This window comes from Sciurus vulgaris (genome assembly GCF_902686455.1).
Source record: "Sciurus vulgaris genome assembly, chromosome: 8".
Taxonomy (NCBI): domain Eukaryota; kingdom Metazoa; phylum Chordata; class Mammalia; order Rodentia; family Sciuridae; genus Sciurus; species Sciurus vulgaris.
In genome coordinates, this window is record NC_136468.1 from 9,335,944 (window position 1) to 9,363,826 (window position 27,883).

A 27,883-nucleotide genomic window follows, 5' to 3' on the forward strand; every position below is an offset into this window, starting at 1 on the left:
AGAAAACAGACAACACTGCAATAAGTTTACTGAAAAGGAACGTGGCTCCAATGGATCTTCCTTTCATACCACAAGGTCCAGGCGTTAGGTGAGATGAACCAGGCTGGAGGTTTAAAATTCTTCCAAGCAGAATTTTAAACACACGCTTCGGTATTGGCCTCTACGATTATGAAAGTCACAAAGGGTATTGGGACAACCAAGGTGAGGGTGAGACTGCTGTCATCCAAGCTGAACATTAGCTAGGACCTTTTGGATGCTACAGGTTTAGTGATTGCACAGAGTCCCCTGCAGTGAAAATGCATCAGACACAGAGAGAGGGGACCTGCTGAGCCTGCTCAGTGCTGAGTCAAAGCAGGTAATGTCAGATCGCTGTAAGTAATTAACCCAACTGTGGCTCCAGAATCTGGAGGGAGAACTCCTGGGCTGTGGGAGGGAAGAGACACCTATTTTCTTTATGTAGATGAGTTGTGAACAAACGGTCTTATTTGTGGAGATTTTCCTTTGTGACTTGTTCACCTGTATTTTCTCATTTCCATGATTCTATAAACTAAGTACTATTTTGTCCTTATTTTGTGCATTTAAAAAGTGGAGGCATAAAAGATTTTATGTGGCTTTTTCTAAGTCACTTGGCTAGAGGACACAGAAAAGCATTAGGACTTGGAGCTTCCACCTGCCGAATCACTCTCTACGTGCTCCTGCAGGAAACACTTTCAATGACTGGAAAGAGTGCCAGGGTCTGAAAAACACGTGTGCTATGGTGTTAGGTTCGTAGAAAATAAGGTTGCTTTAAAATCTGGAGTTTATAACTGCCTTTGTTCTGTTTGGTTAAGTTCTAGAAGTGGCACTACAAACCTTAAACATCAAGCAAAAGTCACTAAACTGAGCTATATCTGCTCATCACAACAATTTCTCGAAGACAGTGTCTACATCCATGACACTTACTGGGTATAGACTTTAAGATTGTACCTACAATCATGATGTGTACTAATATGGTAGCCAAATTTCAAGATGAAAACTCAAGACATACAAAAATGTTTTTGTGATATTGTCATCAGTGTGGAGTTCTACGTTCGATCTGTCTAAAGATGGGTTCTTTGACTGTCTCTTAAGAAGATTTCCTATCTGCAAAATGACCTGTATTTTCACTATCTTATTTTCTTCTTCTTCTTTTGGAGTTGGATGATGAATGGATTATACATTCCCTTGTATATTAAACTGCAGTGAATTATAACCAGCTTAAGGATATTTGCACTAAATCTCCCATGGTCCACCCTGAGGCGAGACTTAACAGGGAATATTGAACCGGTAAATAAGAAGAGCAAGGCTGGGAAGCTACTCTGCTACAAAGAACAGCAGCATAGCACACAGAATGATACTTTTACAGCCGTTCTTATTAATGGGAAATTAAGAGTTGAATTTGTATCTGGACATGGATAAAGCGGGAATAAATGGAGATGTCTGGGAATTTGAACTTATTCGGAATTATTGAGAAATAAATCCAAATGGAGAAATAGTAGGTCGAAAAAGATTCCAAGCATCTAGTGCAGTCACACCATCAGGGTATAGTGGACACAGACAGTAAGAGATAAAATGTATTCTCAATGGGATCATTAAGCCAAGGAGTTTGATAACATTTGTTGATTCTGAGAAAAAAGAAAAACAAAATGAAAATTTTTGGTGCAATTCCATTCAAACCATTACTGAAGCTGCTTCCTCCACCATCAGGATTAACACAACTGTTCATAAAGAATTAAGGCAACTGAGGAAGATCCAAGGAGGAGGTCGTGCATGTGTGTGTGTGTGCACATGAGTGTGTGCACACACACACAAGTGGAACTTTGTTCTCCACATCTCTTGACAATCCAAATTTAGTGTCCACTACCACGTTGGCATCAGCCCTCTCCCATGGAGGCTGCAGCTCTAGACCTTCTATTAACTTTCCATTGATTTTAAAAGTGAGTGTTTATAACCTGACAAGAAGTGTTTTTGCAGACTGTTTTAATGAACATGGATAACCATATATCATATACTTTTAAAAGATGTGTTCAATAATGCTTTTGCTTTAGTAACAGTTTATAAGGACGTATATATGATCAGATTTCCACCAGTATTTACTTATACAAATGCCTGCAGTAGTTTCTTGTTGTAAGTCCTTGATGAACTCTGCCACTGTCCACTGAAATTCTCGTCTTTGCCAGTTTGAACAGGAAATGCACAAGTGAGCTGATGTGACTCCTGACCTTAAGAAACTTGGCTGAAAAGATCATCAAATACACATTTACAGTACGGGTAAAATGAGCTACAAGGGAATTGTGTAGAATATACACTTTTCCAAGTGGAGCCTGCACTTGACCTAGAGAGAAGGTACTCTCATCATGTGCAGGAATATGGTGGCACAAGAGGAAAATTCAGTGACTGCTAGAATACAGCTCCAGAGGCAGGCCTGGGAACCACATGATGTGAGGCTGCAGAATCAGACAGGGAAGGACAAATCATTCTGCTTTTGATAAGATGTACAGATTTTACTTTTTTTACTTTAAAGCCTTTAAAGAATTTTGGGCATGGCGACCAGGGTCAAGTTCACTGTTAGATCTCTCTTTAGCAGTAGGGAAGGTGGACAACAGAGGTGGATTTAGGACAGTGGTTGTGAAGATTGAAGTTGGGTTGGAAAAATTGCTTGAGTAATTGGATGTGGGAGATAATGTAATTCAAGAGCTCTCAAGTTCCAAGTTTCTTTAATTCAATGAAACTAACTAATACAAGAATATGCTAATTTGTTAAAAGTGCCCCAACTCTTAGCAGGAGAAAATAAATATCTGAAAATTTAGAAAATAAGGATTTTCATTGGTTAAGATTAAATACAGACAAGGGGATTCCGTAATAAGTGAGAATCAGTAAAAGCAAGAAAAAAAAATGTTTAGAGTCCAGGGATACTGGAATTAACAGATAAAGACTATTAAGTACACCAAATGTTTAAGGACTGATGGAAAAAATTTTAAAAACTGAGTAAGTTTAAAATAAAATTTAATTGTTGAAATAAAATCCCAGCAGATGATGCATAGCAGAATGGACATAGCTATAGAGAGAATTAGCCTAGTTGTGGAATCTGAGAACCAGCGGAATGTGGATCCAAGGCATGGGCTGCCCACAAAGCACATCAGAGTCTCAATATGGTGATGTGCCTTCGCCGGTGGGGATGGCTTGACGCAGAGTGTCCATGGAGCCAGGCTGCTCTCTAGAGCAGGGTGTCATAGCTTGAGTGAGTTTTAGAGGGTATCCACACATGGAAGAGTGGCAGCCAAAGTGATGGAAATTGGTTACAAACTGGAAAACAATAGGGACCAGGACTCTTTTGACTGGTGAAGGGAATAAAACTATGGAAATGCAGAAGACTAGAATGCAACCCCTGGTATTTGACAGGTACTAGAAGCACTGGTATGAATTCAGACTTTCCTATATAGAAATAAGTAGAGGACTAAATGCTGATCTAAACAAGTATCTTCTGTCTACCTATTTACCACCTACAGACATGCATGCATATATTCCCTTGCTCCTTTCCCAGGGAGAAACTGGAGTAGCAACACCACAATAGTAATGAGCACACTGGTGCCCAGATCTTGGCTTCTAAGAACCTTTCTCCCTAATAAGAAACTAGAACTCCTTGGAGAAAACACTGATTCTTTTGGGGGAAAGAGAAGCACAAAATGATTAGAAACAATTGTTTGTGCCAGAAGGCAGGAAGGTATTCAAAAGATGATGATGATGCTCTGATGAAAGGCTGCAGACATGAGTCAAATCTGGGACAACTTGAGCTCCAACAGGAAGTGCCAAAAATAATAAAGAGTGATAGCCCATTAAATCTGGAAATCATTGAGCTGTGCTAATAAAATTAAGTAAAGGAAGAAATGGAAGTTTGATTAGAAAAGGACATTCATGTTTAAAAATACCTCCAGAAAAGACTTCCCAATGGAAAAAAAATGTACCTTTGCAGTGGAGAAGTCTGGTATTCAATACCTCTATTAGGGTTCTCCAGAGAAACAGAACTAATAGGATGTGCATGGGTGCATATAGGGAGACGTATATATGTATGCATGTATGTGTAGATAATATGTATGTATATATGTATGATACACACATATTCACATAAAGAGATTTACTGTAAAACAGGCTCAAGTGGTTACGGAGGCTGGCAAGTCCCATGATCTGCCAGGTAAAATGCAAGCTAGAGACCCAGGGAAACCCATGGTTTAGTTTCAGTTTTGAGTGTCAAGTCAGGAAAAAAAAAAAAAAGAAGCCAGAATTTGAGCCTGAATGGCCTCAGACAGGGAGAATTCTCTCTCATCAGGAAAGGGTCGGTGGTTTGCTGGGTTTGAGCCTTGGACTGACTCGATCAGTCACCCATATCAAAGAGGACCACAGCTTTCCTCACTTTAATTCAAATGTCAGTCCTGTCCAGGAACACTTCACAGACACCCGGAATGTTTGGACAAAGTCTGGACACTCTATGTCCTAGTCCACTTGACACATGAAATTAGCCATAACTCCACCTGCATCCAATGATCAAAGTAATGGGATAATCAGCAGTGTGTATCACCAAATGTAAAGTGATGAGAAAGATCACTCCTGTGGCACCCCAGCCAGGGACCTAACCACAGGACAAACTCCAATGAGGGGAGAGTCTACAGAGTAAATGACCATCATCTTTACAATGTCAATGTACTGAGTGTCAAGGAAAGAGTGAGAAATCTTTCGGACTGAATGAAACTAAGGATCAATGGAATGAAATGCAACATGTGACCCTAAAGGACATCAGTTTGCTTCCATGGACATTTCTGCTACAACTAGTAAAACTGGAAAGGAATCTGAGGATGGAAGTAGTGAAGTGAGTTAATTTCTGGTTTTGACAGTCGCATTGTAAGAAAGGTGGGAGAAGGTCCTTGTTTGTGTAAAGCAGACGATAAGTATTGGAGGATGATAGTGGGTAAGAAGGCCATCCACTAACTTTCTAATGACTCAGAGAAAAAGCTCATTGTTCTGTTCTTATGGCTTTTCCATAAGTTTGAGATTGCTAATTTAATAAAATTGATAAAACATTAATTATATTTTGTATTGGATTGTTATTATGGTTGGTTTCCTATATTGGCCATCTCATAGTCTTTAACAGGTTGATTTATATTTTGAATTTCTAAGACAACTATGGTCTGCAGTATTTCCTATAGATCTTTTTATACACAGCATCTCCTGGGAACCACAAGTAATTACAGGTAGAATCTATACATTAAAAATAATAAGGACATATAACAAAGATACTAAGTTATGAATAAATATACCAAGTTACTACTATCATGCAAACAGTAAATATGATCAGGATTAATAACCTAAACAGTTGAGCAAAAATATTAGATATTAATTTATTTTAAAAATATATTTTTCATTAATATTTTTACATGACTTTTTTCTTTTCTTTTTGAAATAGCCTAGTTGGATATCTGCAAAATTCTTACAAGCAACATGTATATATATTATAAATGTTTTAGGGTGGAATAGACAATCAATGGGTTTTTCTATTTTCTTGTGTATATATATTATGTATAAAAATAAAATATATATAACATGTACTTTAGGTATATTTAATATGTTGTTTATATATCATTCTCCATATTTCATATATAAAATATATCATATGTAATATATGAAGCATATATTTGTATTTCACAAATATATTATAGATAACACATATATGTATACTTCTTTGTGTGTGTGTGTGTGTGTGTGTGTGTGTGTGTTGGGCATCACATCCAGGTCCTAGTGAATGCCAAGTGCATGCTCTACCACTGAGCTACACCTCCAGCTATATATATATATATATATATATATATATATATATATTTTATTTTTATTTTGTTTTGTTAAAAATTTTCAGTTGTCTCACCACAATAGTTTGGTATAAAACTCTTAATGATGCTTTGGCATATTTATGCACCAGGAAGTGATTTTTCATAGAATAAGTTCCTTTGGTGTGTATGCTGTGTTGTATGAGCTCATGTAAAAGTCACTACACTGTGATTGGAATACCACATCACATTGGCGTATTCTGGATAAGAGAGAACGGATATTGCAGACTCTTGGGAGCCAACAGTTCAGGTGGCAGATGTGTCCCAGCTTCACGAAGGACAGTAGGGAGTAGCCTGTCGGTAAAGCCTTGTTGGGGTGGATGCAGACATAGGCGGTTTGCTTTGCAGGGAGAACAGGGAGGTTGGTTTGTTCTGCCAGAAAGGTCATCCGAAAGGCTTCCCTGGGCTCTTTCGCTCCCTCCTTCCTGCTCACTTCCCATTGCTCACAGACCCACACCGACACACCACGCCAGTGTGTGATCTTCCTGGAGGAGTACACAGCCCTCCTTCGTCAGGCTGTGTGCTCTTTGTTAGGAGCAGCCAGAGGCCAACCTCCAGCCATGGCCTGGGGAGGGCACGACTTGTCTTATTTGTCATAAATATGGAAATAAACTAAATTCCCATTCTGAATTTTAATAATGATTGAATCACAGTAACTACACTCATCTTCTGTCTGTTTGGTTTGCCTGGTAGTTCAAATCACAAAGAAAGGGAGGCTGAAATAGCTGTGCTTCCTGGAAATACAAAGATGAAAACTGATCTAAAAACCTCATAAGATGCAATGCACTTACTTAATAATATATTTATTATTAATAATTGCAGTGAAATGGGAGAAAATATTTATCAGCATTTATTTATTAAACCCTGGCAAAGGGTTAATATCCAGCTTACATAAGAAACTCATACAACTCAATTTCAAAAAAGAAAAATTAAAAAAAGAAAAACAAAAAACCCATAAAACTAAACACTAATAACCTGATTTTAAAAATGGGCAAAGGACTTGAATCACCACTTTTCCAAAGAAGATATACAAAAGATGCACAGCATCATAATCAAGAGAAGCACAAATCAAGACCACCGTAGACATTATCCATACCTGCTAGAATGACAATTATCAAAAAGGCAAGGGATAATGCGGATGTGTGAGGGGTGAAGAAAGTGGGCTTTCGTTTGCTGTTGGTGGAATTGTAAATTGGCACGTGGGTGTGGAAAACAGGGTGGAGATTCCCCAGAAAGTTAAAAACAGAACTGCCACATGCCCAGCAATCCTACCTCTGGATGTATATTCAAAGGAAAGGAAAATCAGCATGGTGACCAGATATCCACACTACAACCTCATTGCAGCAGGACAGAAAGGTGACGTATGGAAACAACCCTCATGTCTATGTACAATGATGAAAGAAAATGTGATATCAATACATACCGAAATGATATCCAGCCTTAGAGGAGGAGAAAACCCTGTCTTCTGCACCAACATGGATGAACCCTGAGGATATTACATATGCCAAGTGAAACAGACCAGGCACAGAAAGACAATGCGTGATCTTGCTTATATCTTTTAGAATCTAAAAGAGTCGTACATGAAACAATAGAGGAGTGTGTGCCAGTTGTTGTGCGTGGGGAAATGAGTGGGAATGGCTGTTAATTAATCTGATCGTGGTAATCATTTATATCAAATAGCGTGTTGTATAAGTTTTAAAAACAAAAGTTCAAGTTTTGAAAAAAAAGATGAAAGCTTTAGAACTTTTACTATCTTGGATACAAAATAAACTCACTTAGGAAGGTTCTAAAAACCATCAGATTTCTTCAAATGCAAGCTCTTCATTTGCCACATGGTCAATGTATGAAGGAATTAGATCATTTATTTACTGCCATGTCACTGTTAGAAAACATTTAATCTTTTTAACATAGTAACAGCTGTAGATTTAAATAGAGACCTACAATGTAGTTTGATGTATAGAGTTTCTTATCAATCTTGGTTTATCTTTTTAGCAGGATTTATATTTAATATTTAGGAAGATGTTTTTAAGTTATGAAATGTAAAATGTTTATAAAATCAAGGAATAGCATTCCAAGGTCTTCTTGCAAACCCAAATAGCATTTCTATTTACTTAATCATATTGCAGTATGGTTTCTAATCTGTATTTATCACATCAGCAGAAAAGATTTTAAAAAAATCTACCTTCACAAGTTTAATTTGATGCCTTTGTCTACATAGACAAGAACATACTTTAGATGCAATGGTGAGTGTGGACGTATTGATTACTACCCAGGAGTTTCCGCTCAGCCCAAGTAAAACATCGCCACAACTGTAATTCCATTAACCCAACATGATAAAATATGAATGGCCTTTTCCTCCAAGTTCATTTGGAAAGCCTGTCACTGTTTGCAGGAATCCTTGAAGATACCCACTGAAACACTCCGTAAGTTATAGGCTGGAGGTTTTGTTTTGACTTGTGTAAACACTCTCCTCCTGTCAGGTTAGAGTTTCTGCTGACTCCCACAGAGATAACAAAGCTTTTCCAATCGGACCACCCATCTGCTCAATTGCCACGTCTTCAAATGCTTTTATTGATTCAAAACCAAAGGAGTTTTAAAACAGTGGAGTAAAAAGTTTGATTAAAATGAATTTAATTCTAATAGCAATTTTAAAGAGAGTTTCATTCGAACTGTTTCTTGTTCTTGAGCATGGCTATGGATCCCAGTTCACAAATGAATGAGCTCATTTGCAAACTGGAGTTGCTGGAGGCCCTGTCAGGCGTGAGGCAAAGAATAAATTTTGTGCCTCCTAAAGGGGCCACATTCAGCCACACTAATGTTTTTCCAAGGGTTTGATTTGCGTGGTAGAATATAAGAGGCTCTAATTAGTGAATTCTGTGTCTCAGGAAAAAACAACCTTCCATGTCCTCAGAGAAAATCCTTCATTTGGATTTACTAAAAGGGCATGATTACGGGTTTATTTAGTCAATAGCACCTTACATTTAAATGTGGATTCTCCTGGGAAAGCTAAGGCTGGGCATCTGTCCACCCGCCGGTACTCAGCCTTCCCCTCTGCTAACAGGGCCGACCGTCCTTGCTTTTAATGAGGGCCCTGCTTTGGGGCACTGGATCCCCACCTGCTCCATGATTTTTTCCCCAGCAGTTTCTTCCTTCATTTCTGAACTACCAACTATTTTTCTGTTGGTCCACTTCCATTACCAAAATTGTGTGTCTTCCATTTAAAAAGCATCCTAATCATGCTTCCCCCTGTATCACCCCATTTTACTGCTCCCCTATGCATCTCAACTCATTAACGATATATAAGGATCATACTCAGTACTATGGAAGCTGCCCCAAACAGGCACACCAGAACACTGCCCATGTTCCCAGGGACCTCATGCTGCTGACTGTGGTGGCCGATGCTCAGTCCTCACCTTGTTGACCAGTCAGCAGCATCTCTCCTACTCCATCATCCACCGATTCTGGAAATGAGCTCATCTGGAGGTGTCCAGATGCCAGCCCTCAGCCACTCTGTCCACCCCTTTCTGCTTCTTCCTCGTCTCACTGGTTCACATGGGAGTGCAGGCAAAACTCGGTCCTTGGACCTTCCCCTGAGTTCCACGGTCACCTCCCTAGCAATTCCTTCAGTTCACAGTGTCCAACATGAGGTCCACTCACCATCATCTGGGGATGGTGAGTGGACAACTCAAGCGCAACACATCTAAATGACCCTCCTCAAACTGATGCCAAAAGAGCTCTGTGGCCATCTTGTCCATCTGGATTCAGGGCAACTCTGAACTTCCAAGTACTCTGGCCACACACCTTTGTGCCATCCACAGACCTGTCTTTCTCTGCCCCTGTGACCCATGTGTTGCCCTTTCTTATTCACAATCCCCCACCTCCTCACCCATGACATCCAACCAGTGTTTGCAATGGCCCTGAGCTGTCTGCTTACCTCTGCCTGACTTACCTGCAGACCATTTCGAACACAGGACTTAGAACAAACCTTTCAAAATCACAAGTCAGATCACTTCTCCATTCAAAAGTCTCATCAAAACAGAACAGTAGAGGAAGAGGATCAGAGGGAGGGAGGAGGGGAGGAAAGGAAACGTACTGAGGAATGAAACTGACCAAATTATGTTACGTGCGTGTATGAATGTGAATCCCACTATTATGTATAATTATAAGGCAGTCCCTCAAAAAAACCTTAAATAACCACCTTTATACCAATAGTAAGTAGTATTATTGCTATTTATTGATACTGGAGGTTGAACCCAGAGGCTCTCTACCATTGAGCTACATCTCCGGTCCCCGTTTTTATTGTTTAATGTAGAGACAGGGTCTCACTAAGTTGCTTAGGGCCTCACAAAGTTGCTGAGGCTGGCCTCAAACTTGCCGTCCTCCTGCCTCAGGCTCCCCAGCTGCTGGGATTACAGGAGTGCACCACCACCATCAGCCAAGATTACTTTTAGTTGCAGCAAAATCTAGATATGTTCCATCTGTGTTCACCCCACCCCTGGTCATCTGGCAACCATGATGGTCTCTTCAGTCTTCAGACTCTGCAGGGCCTTCTCCTGCCTCCGGACTTCACACCTGATTCCTCTACCTGGAAAGTTTTCCCCCTCTAGTCCACCTGACGCACACCTCTCGTGACCTTACTCATGTGTCACGCTCTCAGTGAAGCTGTTCCTTCACATCTATTTCACAATCTCTTCTGTCCCCCTTCCCTGCCTTTCTGTCACATGGCTAACCCCTTCTATTTGTTCAGTTATTGTCTGTGCCCTCCTGCTAGAGTAAAAGGCTCAGAGGGCAGACATTTTTATGAATTTTGTTTTCCATGCCACATGCCACAGTTGGAATAGAGATACGCACTGAATAAATATTTGTCAAATGGTTAGCTAACCCTGAATAAATTCTGGGTTAAGTATACGAATGTCACATGAAGTGAAAAGAGATAGGCTAGTGAAAGGGCAGGGCAAGTCTTAAGTTATTGGTGTGGTAAGTGAAGAGGGAAATCTTGGGGAAATTTCTAGAGCAATTTGTAAAACTATGTGGTGTGCTAGGGTCAGGAAAGGAGATTGGAGACTGTAATACAGTTGTCTTCAAAGTTCTCCATGACCTTATTAATACCTGCCAAGAGATACTGACTTCAAAATGGCCATGAGAGAGAGGAGTAAAGGTTTCTTTGGTGATTTTTTTAAGTCTGCTTTTGTTTTTCTGGGCTCCCAACTCTCCTCATGAATCTCACAGAACTCTTGGTACAGTTCAGGGTTGCATGTCCATGATTCACCTCCAAGCCATGGTTGGAAGCCACAGCTAAGTTCCAATTTTAAGACCAGTCTTGATGTGGGTGACTATTGTTAGGCACCCCAACAAATCATTTTATTTTACTGCAGACTTATTAGGAGGAAGGAAATGATCTCTTAGAGCAAGAAACAGAAGGTTTTCACCAGGTCAATAAAGACTTTGATCAGATTACAACAGCAACAATAGCCAGTGTTTATTGAGGGCTTTTTGGGACAATTGTGTTATATCTATTATTTCTAATCTTAACATGAACATTGAAAAGGAGGGATAATAATACCTTATCAGATGTGGCCTTTGGGGTGCTGACAATTAACTTACTCAGAGACACTAAGAGACTAAAACCTATTAGAATTCAGATCCCTTATAGAATGCATGCAGACCCCTTCTGTTGTATAAAACATAACTAAATCTTTTTTTTTTTTTTTTTCCCCTCCATTTAAGGAGTTTTAGGGTAAAAGAAATCTTAGTCTCCAATCCTGGAACACAAGGGATACAGATATGAACCAAAGCACAATATCCTAATGCTGTTTCCTTTTAGAACTTGACATAAATTTAGTCAATTGACATACTAAAGTCAATTTAGTATGTTCTTAAAACATTTTAGATGATGTCAAAGAGCACCATGGTAAAACACAGCATGGAAAATGGATCATTCCAGAAGGAGTAGGTCAAACTGCAGAGGGCACTTTAAGCATGACTAAAAACAAGAGTTAAATTATGGAGGTGGGGTAATATATATCTCAGAGGCAAAGGCCATCTTCGCTAGGTAATATGTTTGTTCCTTGCACATTTTTGCAGTAGCAAGAAAGAAGTAATTAGCCACACTAAAACTATATAAAACAACAAACAAAGGCAACCCAGAAACATGTACCGACATCAATTACAAAATGGTACATTTTCTGATTTCTCCAAATCCATGAGTAGCCACTGATAATTGAATTTGTAATTGACAGCTGTACTTTATAGTGAGCAAGGGGGCACCATATTTATTTCAGTAATCATTTTAGAATTTTTAAATTGTGGCTTTATTTGAAAGACCTCAGGATATAATAAACACAGCCAAGATTATTGAGGGCTCATTGTTGGAGATGTTTTACTTAACTCCAAGTAATTAACTCCAGTCAATAAATCTCTATCAAATGTTCTACCCTGGGCTTGCCACATACTAGGAAGCGATGGGACAGTTTGAAACGTGAGTAAGATGGAGTTGTCTCTGAATTCAAAAAGGCATACCAAGAAAGGAAATGGAGAGCTTGGCAAGAGGTTGAAACAGTAAGTCCTCTTCCCAAAAACAGCAGCAACATCTGTACTGAGGAACTGTGATCTTAAATAAAGAATGGAAAAATTAATGTTCAATTGTAGAGAACATCACTGATCCCTGTGAGAGACAGGAAGGGGTGTGTGCGTGTGTGTGTGTCTGTGTTAGGGGTACCGGAAAGCTGCGGAACCATTATTTCTGGGATCCCCTATGAAGAGATTAGCATTTGAATAGACAGTAAAGAGGCTCAGCCCTCACCAGTGTGCGCAGGCGTCATCCAGGCCATGATGGACCTGAGCAGAACACAATGATACAGCATGGATTTGCTTCTGTCTGAGCTGGACATCCACCTTCTCCTGCCCTCAGATATAGTGGAGAGCAGCTCCCCAGCTCTCAGGCCTTCAGACTTGGACTGAATCACATCGGGGGCTTTCCTGGTTTTCCAGTTTGTGGAGAGTAAGTTGTGGGATGAGCCCACTCCTATAATAAATCTCCATTTGTATATGTGTGCATGTGTGTGTGTGTATACACATATACAGGATGTATATACACCCACACATATGTACATGCATCATATACATACACACATATGTACATATTTATATGTATATACACATATACTGTACATATAATATATACATATACTATCTATATGTATATATTTGTATCAATCCTCTTCATTCTGTTTTTCTGTAGAAATCTAATATTCATTTTATAAAATTCTAAGTGTCTTAGGGAGTTTAGTTAACAGCCTGATAACTTCATCTAAAAAACGCACCTGGAAGTTGAGAATCCAGCTTGCTGAGCTGCAGGTTTTAGTATTCACATTCCATTTGTCTATTTTAGAACTGTTAATATTTAAACTATGCAATCTTTTTAATTCATTATATTTGTTTTTAATGCAAAGTGAGAACTTTAAACACAAGGAAAATCAAATAACTTGTATTTACTTCAAAAATGCCCTTCATAGAATTTATTACATCACTCAAGAAGTGGATTATACATATGACTTGTACATAAGGGGGAAATTTTTAATTTAGTAATTAAATCACCATTCTTTGGATAGTACTATGCAATGTAGTATGAGATTAATCCATTAGGAGAAGCTTTTAAATAATAGTTTGATAGGTTAAATAGTTCATTGTTTTCCTTAATGTGACTAATTTGAGCTATTTATTAGCATGAATATGCCCATTATTTTTCAAATCCTCATAATATCTTTATAATGGGACTCTACATACTCTGTTGTAGAATTTGTAGAATTACATTCATTATACCTTCATTATCCACATATTTGCATATATTAGGAACATTTCTAAATATGTGTGTGTATGTGTATGTGTATACGTGTGTGTGTCTATTGCAAGATGGATGGATTTATGGTTTTTAAGTCCAAGCCCAGAGTTCATATGACCTTTGTGCTAATCCATTCTTGTGCAGCTATAACAGAATATCTGAGATGGGATAATTTATAAGAAATGGAGATTTATTTCTGACAGTCTGGAAACTTGATCCAGCAAGATCCAGGAGCTGCCCCTGGTGAGGGCCTTCTTGCTAAGTCATCCCGTGGAAGACAGAGGGGAAGAGTGTAGCAGAGAGAAAGAGAGAGAGAGAAAAAGAGAGAGAGAGAGAGAGAGAGAGAGAGAGAGAGAGAGAGAGAGAGAGAGAGAGAGGGGTGTGCAGGCACACAAGAGGAAGCCAACCTGAAGTTCACAGCAAACCCACTCCTGGAATAACAACCTCAATCTGTTTGCAACATGATCACCCCTTAAAGACCTCATCTGTCAGCCCTGTTGCCCTGGGGACAGGGATTCCAACACATGGACATCAAACCTAGCAGCCTCTTTACTGTTTAATCCCTTATTCCATCTTTGTTAATATAGGCCTTTCTGACAATCCCAGGGGGCTGCAAGTAAAACAATCTCAGTAATTTCTACATGACCTTCCCTACTAGACTTTTGATCTTTGCATAGAGATTTTCTATTTCCCCAAACTTCTCTGCTTAAATATTCTTTCTTGACCTTTAAACTCTCTTATTGAAGTTGAAATCAGAGAAAACAGACATTTCTCTTCAATCTTATTTTGAACAAAAACTACTATGAAAATAAAGAATGGAATTCTGTCTAAATAGGAAGCTGAAATAAAATAAGGACAATTAAAGATAGTTTAGGCAAAGCAGGACAAATGGAACACAGAATAATTGAGAAATGTTCCCAGGGACAGAGACCTGGAAGATGCTCCCAAGGATGTCTGTCCCTCTGTGGACCCCAGAGAAGGTCCCTGGGCCAAAGAACTCCATTCCAATAAAATATTTTATCAGGCATCAACTAAAGACACAACTTAATCACTCTGCAGAGGAGAGTAATATACTCAAATAATTTTTGTGTAGTCGTTGGCTTTTAATCATGGACTGCTGGCAAAGGTTTGTTCTACCAGATAGCCAGTGTCACTCATCCCCAGGAAGGCCCAGGCAACAGGTGGTACTTCTTGAAGGACAGACTTTTAAAGAACTGTTTCATTAAAAGCAACTTTATTCTTCTGTTGTTATGGATAGTAAGAAAACATTTTTGATTTGATTTGATTTTTTTAATGAAGTTAATGGGATATTCAGTTCCTTGGTTATTCAAAAACCCAGTCTTAAAATTTGTTGTTTGGCTTTTAAACTATAGTATTTACTTTAAAAGTAAGTATAACTAGAATATAGGATAGTATTTCTGGATAATGTATTATTTTAAATTCCTGATGTTACAGTAAGCCAAAAAATCTTAAAAAGCTATTGTTTTCCAGGGTTTCCACATATTACCTTAACAGAGCCTCATTTTTTTTTTCAGCCTTGTTTTAAAAATAAAATTTTAGGAACTATGTTTGTATTTAGAAAAACTTTAGTTCCACCATAAAGCTGGACCTGTACAGAACCATGCAGTGATAAATTGGGACTGTACTTTTTTATAACCTGCAGTTTCCATTTAACTAATGTGATGAATTTTTTCTTATTTCCTTGAAACGTGATGATGCATGATTTCTAATGAATTGTGAAATATATTTATTGGCTGCATACAATCCCCTTGTAAGACCATTAAAATGTAGCACATGGCTCTCCACTATGAAGTACTGGCATCTTCCACAAGTGGAAAATTCTGCAACCTGAAACTTAGCTTCACACACAAAGTTATTCAAAATATTGTATAAAATTACCTTTGGACTACGTGCATGAGGTATGTCTAAAGCATAAGAATTCCCTGTTTTGATGTGTGTCTGCACCACAATAGCTCATTACGTATATGAACACATTCTAAAGTTGAAAACACCGGAGGTTGGAAAAAATCTGAAATCTGTGGCACACTTCAGTCCCAGTCATGTCCCATGAGGGATCATCAGGTGGTGGACTGGGCTGCAAAGGTATCTGCCCGCTGCCTCCCTGCGGGCAGAAGATACCCAGCAGCTGTTCTCTGCAATTCCCCCAGTTTCCGCTTTACTGAAATGAGCAGCAAATTTCTCTTATCTTTCCTCCCCACAGGTTCCAATGACTTTGTAAGCCTCATTCTCTGTACTGTGTTTCATTCAATTTGGAAAACCTAGAGGGGTTCCTAGTCCTCCTGTTGAATCCCAAGTAAATTAGTCATAAGTCAAGTCACCTATTCTAACCTCTGCTTGTTCAAATGATTGTTTTACGGGATACATTGCAAAAAATGACAGGGTACAATGTGTAAATCTTTGACACAATAAAAGCCATAGGTAATCTTCTGGAAGTCTCTTGCCAGAATAGATGGGGTAGCTTCATGATCGCTACAGCAGGTAAAGCCGTCTCCCCTTCACCCCTGTCTCTATGCAACGTTGTTGACAAGCTTTACGTTCAAACATGGAGACTTATCCATGCATTTGTTTCATAGTGGAGAGATCAATGATATTTTCTTACTTTGATGATTTCTATCAATTGTGAAAGCTTTTTGAATTTCTCAGTCCTAACATTTTCCATGCTTTAATAAATGAGTCCTTGACTTTAGAACAGTTGGAGATTTACACGTACTGTGCACCCAGTGCCCCCAGTTATTAAAATTTTACAGTAGTGTGGTGCATTTGTTACAATTAATGGACCAATAGATATGACTTCATCTGTAAAATGATGGCTGTAAGTCACCAACCCCAAGGGCCAGCAAATCCCAATTGAGAAACACTGATTCGTAGCTTTTTAAAAACTTTAAGATACATTTTTACAAAATTGATTTTGTGTTCACTTGCTCCTTCTATGAATTCCACTTGTTTCATGTACAGTTGAGCTCTGCAATCTGAGACCCCACAAATATCTAGGCTTATAGCCTAGTTTCTTTACAGATGCATCTTTAGTCTGACAATCCATAATCCCTTAAAGCAATTCATTTCATTCTCTTCAGGTTCATTTTTCAGGATAATACAAGTATTCTTATTTATTTTCATTGTCTGTGCTTTAAATGGTGTCTCTTTCTTACTCTTACTGTTTCAGATTACATTATCTTTACCTATTTATTCCAAATCAGAATAGTTGGATGTTGGACTATTTTATAGTTTCTGAGATTCCTTTTTGTGAGTACTAATTTTGTTTTTCTTTTAATCCATTGAGTTTGGCCTTTATTTTTACTATTTCTCTCGCTCACTGTCTTGTGAATTTTCTTACCCCATATTATAAAATACCCATTTATTTTCATCTTTCTTCTTTTAATGATTCAACTATTTATAGTTATAAATTAGTTTATAAGTGCAAAAACGGTAGCACTCCATATACAGAACTCATTTGTTTTATTGTGTAAGTTTTATTGTGTAAGTTATTGTTTCATTGTGCAAGTTGGTTGTTTTTTACTGTTCTGTTACTCTATTTTCTGGGTTTTAGAACAAGAAAATATTTGATTGGATTTCTTCCTTCTTAATGCATTGCTTTGATGTCCTGTGTTGGATTTCTCCCTCTCTCTAAACACTGAAAAGCAGGTAAGACAAAAATAATGCCATATTTATATCTTGCTGAACACTAGAGAGAACCCAAGTTTGCTCTACACTGACTTCTTTCCCCAATCCTGTCCCCATCAGGGTTGGTGACATTCTGATTCATCCTCTAATTCATTCCCAGTGACATGCTGTTGAGGGTTCCTAGAGGTACCGCAGTCTGCTTCCCCTGGTGTATTCCTGTGCATTGGGGAAGACTTCCTCTCGCCTCGACGTGCACGGAAGGAGGTGTCTGTCATTCACATCCTTAAGTCAGCATGATTGCAGAACCCCGAAGACGGTGCCTGACCATCAGGATAGGAAGGATCAGCACGTGAGAGTTAAAAATAAAGTTTCTCTTACCATCATCCTCGTTCTGTTGCACAGTAAGACTTTTATGCCTCCAAATATCGAAACAAACAGAAATGGCATCTGATATGGGGCTATTTTTATTTCTATTCTACACAGAGAATGTGCGTAATAAAAACTAAAGGTCCCTCAAGGAACCCAAAAAAGCTGTCTAGTACCTCCTACGAGGCAGGTGAGCAAATCCACCACTGTGCTCCTCATCAGGAGATGTGTTAGCTACCCAGGGAGCCCCACTTTCTCAGCATCACTGCTGTGGAAAGGCCTTGGGCTCCCAGCACCCTGGCCCACACCCAGGCTGATGCCTGAAATCATGTCACCTCATGGGGCTTTAGCCTTCCCTGAATGAAACAAGGATTTCAGTCAATGTTTTTCCTACCTTTTAAGTCCATCTTCACTTTTCTAAAATATATAAATATGAAAGCACTATAAACTTCACCTGAGAATACTTCAGTTATGTACATATCAACCATCCACCTTTTTGGGGCTTCATGTTTTATATTCTATTCCACCCCCCAAAAAACTCACAACTAAGATTCTATTCCCTCCCCACAGAAATGTGAACTTTCATCATTTAAAAAAGCATGTCTGATTTTAACCCCACACACAAGGATTCACATCCTGCTGGGAGAGAATTCTCCAAGAGCCAGTGGCTTTTCTGCCTGTCCTGTGGGTGGACATAAGGACCACTTTGGATTTGCTTTCAAGGATGTTTGCATTTTGTGCAGCCTTGAAAGATAAAAATCATGGCATTTGCCCAGGTGGAGTAAAGGTGTGTTTGCCATTCACAGTAACAGAGGTAAAGTCCCCTCTGGAGCATATGCTGGCCAGGTTTGGTGGTAGTCATTTATATAAGATTGGGGTTTCCTAGGCTGGGCATAAGAATTTTTTAAAATAAATAAGCCTGGGGCTTCTCTACTGGACTGTACCCTTCTGTGTGTATAGACTGGAAATCGGGGCTCAGGGAATGTGCAAAGGCTGACACTATCTGCTGCAGTTGCTGTAATAAACCATCCTTTGTCTCTGACCCAGAATACTTGTCTTCCGCCAACGTCTATGGAACCTGGGGCTAACCCACAATTTGTAAATTTCAGCCCAGCACAGTCCCTGATACTGCTCTGCTAAACCCAAGTTTTAAGATGCTCTCCTAGAAATATTGTTCTAGTCTCTCTTCTTAATAACTAGGGGTCACTGAATGGAACAGAAGAGGACAGGCAGATGGTAAAAGAGTACTCAGGGTGTTAGTAGGGAAGAACAGAGAAGTGTTGAATGTGGTGATGGAGGATGGGAGAGCAGTGACTGACATCGCGGGTCTCTGATGCCCTCAAGGCTGTGGCATGCCCAGTTCCTGGGAATGTTTCTGTGCAAGGGCACAGGATGCTTAGCTGCTGTGGCAATGCCCTGCACGAGGAGGCTCTGTGCAAGAGCCCTATCAGTTCTGACCTTGATCTGAGGCACACAGCTCCCATCAGTTCTGACCTTGATCTGAGGCACACAGCTCCTGAGAAGAAAGGAATTAATATGCTAGACAACCACACTGTTTCACCAGCCCTGCTTCTCTGGTTCCTGCCGCCTTATAGCAACTTTTAACAATGGACTTTCTTGAGAGCTACACAGAGCTCCTAACATTGCACTTTGCAACTATGGGTTGCAACTGTGGAAAAGCTCCATAGGATGTCCTGGTTTCTGTAACTTTCCTGAATACAGAGTATAATGGCTGCATAGTCTTTAACCTGATAATGAGACATATATAAATAAAGATTGCTGGCGTAATTCTTCAGACCTGCATCTGCATCAGAGAGCAGGCTCCACCTGATCCCAGGCTAATCTTCAAGATCTGTGTCTGTCAATCTTTATTTTCCAATCTCCCTTCGCCCCTTGCTGGACCCCAGGGTTTGCCTGCTGGTTGCGACAGAGAAGAATTGAGATGGATAAAGAAAGGGAGAGGCTGGTGGCTCTAAAAACCAGTCACTTCCCGATTCTTCCTAGGACCTGACCTGCTGTCTGGTCTCAATCCTACCATGTCTGTCCCTTTGAATCAGGGTTGAAGATGACTGACTCTCCACATAAACCATCCCTGTTGGCATCCTTTATATTAATTCTCATACAAATCCCTTACTGTAAAATAAAAATTAGATAGCAATCTGTAACTAATTCCACATATTTTGAGATGATGAAACATAAGATTGAAAAAAAAAAAAAAAAGAACAAACAAAAAAACAAGAGCATTTGGAATTACTTTTCTAACTTCTCAAGAGTATGCAGGCTTTCCCAGACATTTCTTTCTAATCCTTTGCTTCCCTCAGTGAAGCGTGCCCAAGTAATTGTGACAAACTTCATTTCTCTAAAGAATCTTAATATACGTCCACAGGCTCTGAGGAACACATTTAGCTAGCAATCAAACACACAAACACACATGCTCTCCATCTTGAAAAAAAAAAATCAATTCAATCAAACTTAGGAAAGACCTTAATTGAGGAAAATGTACGTAATATAAAAATAATCCATTTAGAAGTCAGCAGGATATGGTTATGTGTTAGAATAATTACTAAATGAGTTGGAAACATAGTATACTATTAGCCTTCATAGTGTATTGCCTCAAAATGAAAGTTTTGCATTTCTTAATGTCTACTCTTGACTTGAATTTATTTTCATGGGACTTTGTGCTGTGGAATTTTAATACTCTTAATTATAGAGATTAATAGTCCTTACACTATGAGGAAAAGCTGTGCTTGCCCTTGTCTTATGGCATGATGCTAAACCTTGATTAGTTAGCCAGAATACAATATTCCAGGCTATTGATCTCTCTGGTTAAATTCTGGCTCATGATGGTTATCCAGAATAACCTGTTTGTTTCTTCATTTAAACCTATACATCTTAGAAAAGTGTTATGGTGGTTTCTTTTTGAATTGAAGTCATTGGAACAAACTTTTAGGACTCTATTCTTCATGACTCAGGATGATTCTAGGCTCTTAACTAATTATACATATCACAAATTTATCTACAATTGTGTGGATAAATGTATAAAGTATACAGAGCTGGATAGAATCTGACTCAGTTCACAGTAGCAGAAATGGCAAAATCCACAAATTGCAATTTATCTTTTGTCACCAAAATTGTTGATAAAAATTAGTTTAATAAAAGGTTCTATAATTTTATTATGCTGTTATTTTGGTTAGCCAACCTTTACTAACAGCATTTCCTTGGTGTAAAAACACTATTATCTATTTTATGAGTAGGGTTAAAATAGATGGGTGATTTAATAGTAAGGTTAATTATAAAATGCATTTCTAAATAGCTTTTAAAACACTGAAGTTTTGATAGGTTTTAAGAAGTCATTATAAATTTTTAAAGAAGTATTTTTTAAAAATAGTTTTAAAATATTTAGGCATACAACACTTAGTTTCTGACATAGCTTTTGCTGAGTCATCTAACATAAAAAATTACTCCGTAAAATTTTAACATTTAGAGCTCAATCTTTTTTTGGCAATTTTAAAGAAAATCAAAAGTAACTGAAAAAAATAGTGAATTACTTCAACTTAAGAGAAATATTTTAATAAAGCTAGTTTAGAAATAAGTATGGCAGTATTGGAAAGTTTTAATTGCCTTAAACATGATGCTTGTTGAAACAGGTGATCAAAACTTGAACACAAAAACATCAAAATTTTCTACCCCCTATAGTTGTTGGATATTGTGAACCTTCTGAGGACACCTTTCCTTTGGTTTGCCAGTAGCAGAAGAGATGAGGGTAAACTGTAGACTTCTTTGGCCATTTCTTCCCTCTTTCTCTCCAGAGAGAGGAACTCTCTCTGTCGTTAGGATTAATAATTCATCTGATTTCGCTCCCATTTCTCTTTCCCAGAAGCAGTAAGGACATTCCTGAGGAGTCACCTGCAACCACAGGACGGGTCAGCCTGGTGCATTCTGCTCTGCAGACCCTGGAGCCTCATCCGGGCATTTTCCAGCCTGCTTTCAAGTGGGTATTCTTTGGGTCATTCAGTATTTGCTCTTTCAGGCTTGTTCCCTTTCGTAAATTGTGATACTTCAGGAAAGTGACAGAGGAAGTTGCATTTGCTGGTAGCTGTAGGGACGGCCATTTCCAGATGACTGGTTCTCAAGTGGGCATGAAAGGCTGTCAGGAGTGCTTAAGAGGCGTGGGATTCTTCTGCGCTCAGGTAGGGTGCATATTTGTGCTCCATTCAACAAGAGATTTAAACTGAAGATTATGTTGAGTTTAACACAAGATTCCTTCCTCCTTGGGCTTCCGATGCTTTAGATCATACTAATTCTCCCTCCAGGCAAGTCTGGGCAAAAGTGAGATGTCTTTGTTTTTTTGTTTTGTTTTGCTTTTATATTAGTCTTACTATAGCACCAAAAAAAAAAAAAAAAAAAAAAAAAAAAAAAAATTCTTGGAACTACCATTTCTGACATCTCACATCCAGAAATTCATTACACAGTGGCTACACAAGCCAGTACCATCTATAAAAAAAGTTCCCCAGCACATAAAATAGCCATTGGAATTGGAATTGGAATTGGTAGCCATCGTTTAAAATAGGAGAGACTTATCATCCTCAGTATGTTGGTTTGCTGGGCTGCCCTCTCCAAAGTCCCACACCGGGGTGGCTGAACTGAGGGTTTATTTTCTCCTAGTTCTTGAGAAGTCTGAGATCCAGGATTCCGGTGTTGGTTTTCCTCAGTTCTCTCTGGCTGTCTTCCTGTGTCCTCACAAGGTCTTCCCTCTGTGTGGGTCTGCTTCCTAATCTCATTTTAAAAATGTGTTTATTAGTGTGTTATAGTTACACACAACACTTGGATTTGTTTCGACACACTCACACATGCATGGAATATAATTTGCTCCATTTCAGTTCCCAGTGCTTCCTCTCCCCCTCCCCTCCCCCACCTCTATTCTGGTCTTCGTTCTATTTATTTATAGATTTTTAAACTTGGTGCTTTATAGACATACATAAAGGTGGAATTTACTATGGAATATTCATATATGTATATGGCATAATTTGGTCAATTTCATTCCACAGTTTCTCACTTTTCCCAGTCCCTCCTCCTTCCCCCTTAATTCCCTTCCTTTACTCCACAGATCACCCTCCTATTTTCATAAAAACTTCATACTATAGTGATATAGGCATATGAAATATATCGCACCACGATTCACAATAGCCAAATTTTGAAACCAGGTGCTCATCAACAGATGAATGAATAAAGAAAATGTGGTCTATATACACACTGGAGTATTACTCAGCCATAAAAAGAATGAAAGTATGGCATATAGCATTTGCTGGTAAATGGATAGAACTGTAGAACATCACACTGAGTGAAATAAGCCAGACTGAAAAAAATCAAAGGTTGAATGTTTTCTTTCATGTGCAAAAGTTGGAGAAAATGAACAGGAAAGGTGGAAGCAATAGGATCGTATTCTCTTTTCATAAGGACTTTAGTTGGACTGGATTAGGGCCCTCATAGGACCTCATTTTAACTTGAATCACCTCTTCAAAATCTCTAACTTCCAAAAGGTACAACTAATTAGAACAAATAAAATTTAAAAAAAAATATTAAAAAGGCAGTCACATTCTGCAGTACTGGGGTTGACACATTCTACCATCTGTCCTCGTGAATTTGGGGAGGGAGGCACACAATTCAGTTCATGGCATTTAGAATCCAGACAGTGCTCTCTTTTTAAAACTACAGAATACTGTGTGGTTCTCAGTATTCATTCCTTCTGCTTCTCAACTCCATTCTCTACACGTAGATGGTGATCTTTTGAAATCTCATTCTTTTTCTTAAAATCATTCCCAGTCTCCTCCCGCTATGCCCACCTACTGGACAGACTCCAGTTCCGTAGCAGGGCGTGGGGGCTCGCTTCTGCCAACTTCTTCATCCTCCTGCCCCCGGGCACAGCTCTTCTTTTTGCCTGGTATGTGCTTTCCCACATCCCTCATTCGGCCCACCTCCTAGATGACTCTTGGTTCTCTATCACGCTTCAATGGCGGTACCCCTAGGAAAGGTGTGTAGGAGAGACCCAACACAGGAGCAGTGTCCAGTGTAACTCATGCTATCTCAGTGCTCTGGGGATTTCCAATTATGGACCTTTTAAAAATGGATAAAGATGGGTTCATGTTGGGGGTAGGAAGGATAGTAGAATGAATCAGACTTTATTACCCTGTGTGCAGACGTAACTATACGACTGGTGGGCTTCTATATCAGGTACAAGCAGAATGAGAAATTATCCTCCATCTATATATGATGTATCACAGTGCATTCTACTGTCATGTATGACAAATTAGAACAAATAAAAAAATAAGAAAAAAGAAATGGTCTCATTTTTTGACACCCTACTAGAATGTTAGTCCTTGGAGACACCATCTTCTCTGTGTTCCCAGACTCTACACCTGTGGATCCCAGAACTCAGGGTCTTAACAAATATTTTTGAATAAACTAAAAGTGCATGGATAGATGAAGACGCAGAACAACTGTCCCCAGCAGGTAGCACTAGCAATCTGCCCCACAGGCTCAGACAGCCTGTGGCTGCAAGCCCCGCCTACTGACGAACTTTCAGTTTCTCATCTAAAAATGGGCATTGACCATAATTCATTATATTTTTGTAAGATTTTAGAGAAGAAAAAATAAAAGCACATGAATAACCCTGAATGGTGTGAGAAATCAGAATAATGATTATGCTGTTTATTAGCATGGCCCCATTTTAAAGGGGCCAAGAGCTCTACCTGGATGGTCTAACTGCTGCCACCCGTCAGTACTGTTCTAAGATGTCTGATGAAAGACTGACGGATGGAGAACCTACAACCGCATTTACTAAATAATCCTTCCCTGGACGAGTCCCAAGTCTGACCAGTAGGTTGAATCCACTACAGCCAAACAGAGCTAGAGGGAAGAATCCAGCAACCCATAAATCACAACCACATGCCCAACTTCAGATAGCCTGGTAATTATCTGCAGCACTAAGATCAAGCCAAATGTGTAATTGCTCAAAATGTAAAATGGTACTGATTATAACCAGTGAGTTGAAAAATAAATGTGATTGGAGAAGGGAAGGAGGACAAATACTCAGAGGCACTGTATACTCCAGGGAAGAGCAAAGAAGGGAAAAGAAGTCCCGGGCCCTGGGTGTCACCTTTTCAAAAGATGGCATTAGGAGAGCGTTAGGTTCAGGAGGGCTGGTTGACACAGACTCCTGGCTCCATCCTGGAGTTTCTGATGCAGGTCGAGAGGAGTCAGAGACTGTGTTTCTAATAAGTTCCCAGGTGATACTCATGCCACTGTTGAGGGGAAAATACTGAGCACCACTGAATCAAAAGCCAGGCAGAGGGATGCTAGTGCAGGACATGGCGGTCCCCGTAGGGTCCATGTGGTGGAGACTTGGTCCCTAACACAGTGGTGATGAAGAAGAATTGCTTCTGAGCCACAGGGCACCCTGGTCATGGAGAGCTTGACCTCAGAAGTCATGAATGCTATCCTCAGCAGACTGGCATAGTTCTCCTGCGAGTGAATTGCTATAAAAAAGCAAGCCTGGATTCTTTGGCCCCTTATCTCACCATGTAATACCCCTCTTGCCCAGTCTTCCCCCATGCCACCCGCCATGTTGTGATGCAGCCAAGGAGAGCCCTCATAAAAGGCTGAAAAAATGGGGCTCCCCAGTCCTGAACTTTAAGCCTTCGAAAATGTGAGCCAAATAGAACTCTTCTTTACAAAGTACCCAGCCTCAGGTATTTTGTTATAGCAACAAAAATGAACTAAGACAAAGGGAGTGGAACTTTTGGGAGAAAGAGGATATAATTGTTGAGCAAGATTTCAATGATTTCAGGGATAAAAGACACAAAGAGAGGGAGTGATCTTGCAAAAAAGAGTCAGTACCCTCTCTTCCTGGGAGACTGAAACAGACCTGTGAGAGAAGGAAGCTGAGCTGGGGTTTTATCAGAAGATAAAGAGCAGAATGTTTCAGGGCATTTGGGAAATCGGTAACTGGGGAGAATGAGGCTGACTTTTTGTGCTTTGGCCATTGTTGAGAAGGTAGTTGAGATCAAGTACTATTTACTTCAATTTTCTTCAAATTAAATATTTATTTACTTGAATGACCTCTTAGAAACTGTGGGTCACTTATAAATTATTGATTCATAATATATCAATATATATTGATTATATATACTTATGAAGTATTGGTATATTATAATCATTTTTTATAACTCCAACAAAATACCCCCCTCCCCAGCTGTGGCACTCCTTCATTTCAACCTAATCTTCCAACAGGACAGAATATTATCTTGTGAGGTCAAACTCAGCTTTGTTTTGGATTGCCTACGTCTTGTTATTGTGTTCACGATTTGTAAAAAAATAAATAAATAAATAACCCATAGCCGTGTGTAGATGAAGAAATTCGTATGGTTTAGAAAATTTTCCTAAAAGGGTTTAGAGACAAGGAGGTTTTGGGGGGCTACCCAGAAGTCTAAAGGCAAAAATACAAAATGAAATAAAGAGATAGAACACCTAGAGTTAACTGGATTGTTCTTTCGCCTCCAGAAACAGTATTTTTCACTCTTATCTATATACATCTTCTGTAGAGCAGACCAGACAAAACCTCCAGGTTGTCAGATCAACAGCAGGACTTCTGGAGACCTAGGACACGACTGACTCTTTGCAATACAACCCTGGCTCCCGGGAACATGGCCCCTGCGCTCCCCTCCCATGCCCTCCAAGCAGAGGTCACCAGGTTCATGAGCTATGCCTGTCAAATCCACAAGCCCGGCCTCTCCACAGGCTGTTTACTTTGACTTCAGGATTTGGTCTTGATTTTCTAGTAAAGGTGGTATTTAACTTTAATTTTTATGCAAATTTTATGGAAATCAGTCTTTAGTTTATTCCCTGAGTTGAAATTAATGTGTCAGTAATGGAAATGCACTCCATTAGGGGTTGGTCACTTACTACAGTGTCGTCTTGGGCTAGACACCTTCTGCAGACCTTGGTTTCCTGTTCATAAACTCCAAGGGATGAAAGACACTAGTAGATGAATCCCTGGGACCTGGCCACTCCCTGGGCCTCTTCCACTCTGGCTTTCTAGTGTAGAATGTTCAGAGTGTCATGGTACATCCGGTTCTCTTTCGCATCTGAGATGTGTGTCTTAAATCCTCCACGTGGGAGTCCTGCTTCTTTCTCTTATCATTTGAATTTAGTCCTTTCAACACTAGAATGGGCTTATACCAGGAAACTGAGGATCTTCAGCCCAAGCGTCTCATCACAATCATTTTTCTGTCTTCTGAGATGGGTTCAGTTAACCTTTTTCCTATCCCCTTCACAAAGCACTTCATGTGAGTACCATGTGACGGTGAGTTTAATCTGGCTAACAGCGACAAAGTTTAAGGCTTCCTAAGCTCTCCAGTTTGTCAGCCAACTGAAGCTGCAGACCAACTGACAATATGATGGGTACCTCATTGCTTATGGTGATTTATGTGAAATGATTATAATTAATTTTTTTCTTTAGGAATTGTCATGACTAGCATACATATTGGTATCGCCAGCCCTCAAGCCAATACAAGTGTGATGCTAATGTCACATTTCCTGCTCACTGCTATGGAAATTATATGCAGATGATGTGTGATAATGACCTAAAGGACAATTGAAAAAAAAAATTCCTACTCTGACATTCTCATAGTCAGAATATTGCAATACACCCTGTGTCCAGAGAAACTCTCATCTTGCAACATGGTTCTAGTAGCACAAGATTAAATGCAACTTTGAAGATATTCTTGTTTTATTAGTTCAAGTAAGCAAATTTTGATATTGGCATACAAGCTTCCCAAGAACTTATTCCAGACCACTTAAATGAAAAACAGTAAATCGCATAAGTACTGATTCCTTTGTTTTATACCATGATGGTTAGGAAGAGTATCTCCTCTTTTTGTTTTTGGAAACTGACTGATCATAATGAAAATGTTCTTATTTCTAGGTCATTGGAAGAGTTCTGCATAGCTGTGTATGATAGTTGACACATCTCACAATGGACTGAACACAGTTTGGAGACACAAATTACCTTTTAGATATCTGTGAGCAAAGATTTAGAAAGAAGTCATGGAGTAATTTAAAGTTTTTTTTTTTTTTTTTTTTT

The 27,883-nt window shown here is 39.2% G+C and overlaps 1 protein-coding gene and 1 long non-coding RNA gene across 3 annotated transcripts in view; one reads left to right on the forward strand and one right to left on the reverse strand.

Annotated features, from left to right (window-relative positions):
* Positions 1-27,883, reverse strand: part of CNTNAP2 (contactin associated protein 2) — a 2,020,421-nt gene that overhangs the window by 1,073,891 nt on the left and 918,647 nt on the right. The window lies entirely within an intron of this gene.
* LOC306667905 lies at positions 229-27,839 on the forward strand. The gene is made up of 4 exons (XR_013765672.1): positions 229-355; positions 17,497-17,932; positions 21,620-21,733; positions 27,725-27,839. It is a non-coding gene; the product is annotated as an uncharacterized lncRNA (long non-coding RNA).